Source organism: Triticum dicoccoides, chromosome 2A (genome assembly GCF_002162155.2).
Source record: "Triticum dicoccoides isolate Atlit2015 ecotype Zavitan chromosome 2A, WEW_v2.0, whole genome shotgun sequence".
In the NCBI taxonomy this organism is placed as follows: Eukaryota; Viridiplantae; Streptophyta; class Magnoliopsida; order Poales; family Poaceae; genus Triticum; species Triticum dicoccoides.
Genome location: NC_041382.1, coordinates 770,423,405 through 770,426,156, shown reverse-complemented (window position 1 = coordinate 770,426,156; position 2,752 = coordinate 770,423,405).

Here is a 2,752-nt window from a genome sequence, read left to right as displayed (position 1 = left end):
ATCTTTTAGATTTTTAAAATATTTTGATATGTTTTCTTTTGTGGGTGCACTAAGCTAGGGTTCAGCCACTACTTTCCCAACTCTTAACTAAGCGTATCTTCTCTAAAAATAGCCACCGATGCTTCACAAAAACCCGGATTATTTCTCTAAGCACCTTGCATTGTACAAGGCCTAAGGAGCTTCCCCCGAGTCCCGTCGGCACTGCTCTTCTTGGCCAAGTTCATAGCGCTCCGGGGATTCATCTTCCACCTTGTCCTACTCCTCCGTGAGTTGCACGCGCGCTACGGCCCCACCATTTCTAGCCACCCCTACTTCCACCCGCCCCACCTTCTACATCTCTCCGGCCCGCACCCACGCCGCCCTCGTCACCTACGGGCGCTATGTCCGGGCCTCAACACCGTCCTGAGGGACCTCGTCATGGGGCTCCACAAGCTCTACGACCGCCCAAGGTGGAACGCGGAAGCGGCGGCGGCCTATGGCGGAGCTGGTCGGGGGACTCGACATCGGCGATGACCCGAGGCAGAGCTGGTCGTTGGACTCGGCAGCAGCGACAGCCTGAGGCAGAGCTGGTCGTGGGATGTAGTGGCGGCGGCGGCCCGAGGGAGAGCTGGTTGTGGGAACCGACAGCGACGGCGGATTTGGGAGCGAGGGGAGCAATGGGATTTCACTCGGCCATCTCGAGACCGAGCGTTCTTACTCCTTCGCATGGGTGAGGCGTAAAATTTTCACTCCTTCAACCGATTTAAGAGATCGACTAAGTGCAAATTATAGGTGTAAAACCATTATCTCGGTTAGCAGGTTCCATAAAAAAATCACGGTTCGTGGTTGACCGGTCTACCATTGACCGGTTGAACCTTGACTATTATTAAAAAAGGAATTCAAAAAAGTTCACATGAACAAAAAAGATCACCGAATTCAAAAAGAAATTGTGATTTTCAAAATAATAATTATGAATGTTTAAAAACTTAAATGATTTTGAAAAATAATGTTCACCGATTGGAAAAAAGTTCATCAATTTTGAAAAAAAGTTCCCTGATTTAGATAAAAAATTAAAGAACTGAAAAAGTTCACGGATTTGAAAAAAACTGCATCAATTTTGTAAAAATAACCATAAATTTTAAAATATTTATAGATTTTAGAAAAAAAATTACGATTTTGAAAAAAAAACACATATTGAGCAAAAATTGTTTGGGGATTCGAAAAAAGTTCACGGATTTGAAAAAGTATTGCGAATTTAAGAAAATGTTCATGAATTTGAAAGGTGAAGAAATTTAAGAGAAGTTCATGAGTTTTAGAAAAGTTCGCAGACTTAGAAAAATGAAGTAATAAAGAGAAAAGAAAATGAGCACGAGAAAAACCGGCCAAAAACACAACAAAATAGGCAAACCACTGCAATTTTTTAGCGTTGTATTGAGGAAGAGAAAATAAAGATACTAGTCACAACAATTTTGGTGTAATGTTGGTTACCGTGGTTTATACAATGCCTAAGATTTTTTTGTTGAAGAAATATCGGCCAAAATAAAAACCAAAAGAATACCAAAATAGGGAAACCACTGCTATTTCTTGCGTTATATTTGAAAAAAAAGTAGACTAATCACAAAAGTTTAGGTGCCGTGGGTGCACTAAGCTAGGGTTCAGCCACTACTTTACCAACTCTTAACTAAGCGTATGTCCTCTAGAAATAGCCACCGATGCTTCACAAAAAACCCGGTTTATTTCTCTAAGCACCTTGCATTGTACAAGGCCTAAGGAGCTTCCCCCGAGTCCCGTCGGCGCTGCTCTTCTTGGCCAAGTTCATAGCGCTTCGGGGATTCATCTTCCACCTTGCCCTACTCCTCCGTGAGTTGCACGCGCGCTACGGCCCCACCATTTCTAGCCACCCCTACTTCCACCCGCCTCCACCTTCTACATCTCTCCGACCCGCACCCACGCCGCCCTCGTCACCTACGGGCGCTATGTCCGGGCCTCAACACCGTCCTGAGGGAGCTCGTCATGGGGCTCCACAAGCTCTACGACCGCCCAAGGTGGAACGCGGAAGCGGCAGCGGCCTATGGCGGAGCTAGTCGTGGGACTCGACATCGGCGATGACCCGAGGCAGAGCTGGTCGTTGGACTCGGCAGCAGCGACGACCCGAGGCAGAGCTGGTTGTGGAATGTAGCGGCGGCGGTGGCCCGAGGCGGAGCTGGTTGTTGGAACCGACAGCGGCGACGGATTTGGGAGCGAGGGGAGCAATGGGATTTTACTCGGCCATATCGAGACCGAGCGTTTTTACTCCTCCGCATGGGTGAGGCGTAAATTTTTTCACTCCTTCAACCGATTTAAGAGATCGACTAAGTGCAAATTATAGGTGTAAAACCATTATCTCGGTTAGCAGGTTCCATAAAAAAATCACGGTTCGTGGTTGACCGGTCCACCATTGACCGACTGAACCTTGACTATTATTAAAAAAGGAATTCAAAAAAGTTCACATGAACAAAAAAGATCACCGAATTCAAAAAGAAATTGTGATTTTCAAAAAAATAATTATGAATGTTTAAAAAGTTAATTGATTTTGAAAAATAAAGTTCATCGATTGGAAAAAAGTTCATCAATTTTGAAAAAAAGTTCCCCGATTTAGATAAAAAATTCAAGAACTGAAAAAGTTTACGGATTTGAAAAATAAACTGCATCAATTTTGTAAAAATAACCATACATTTTAAAATATTTATAGATTTTAGAAAAAAAATTACGATTTAAAAAAAACACATATTGA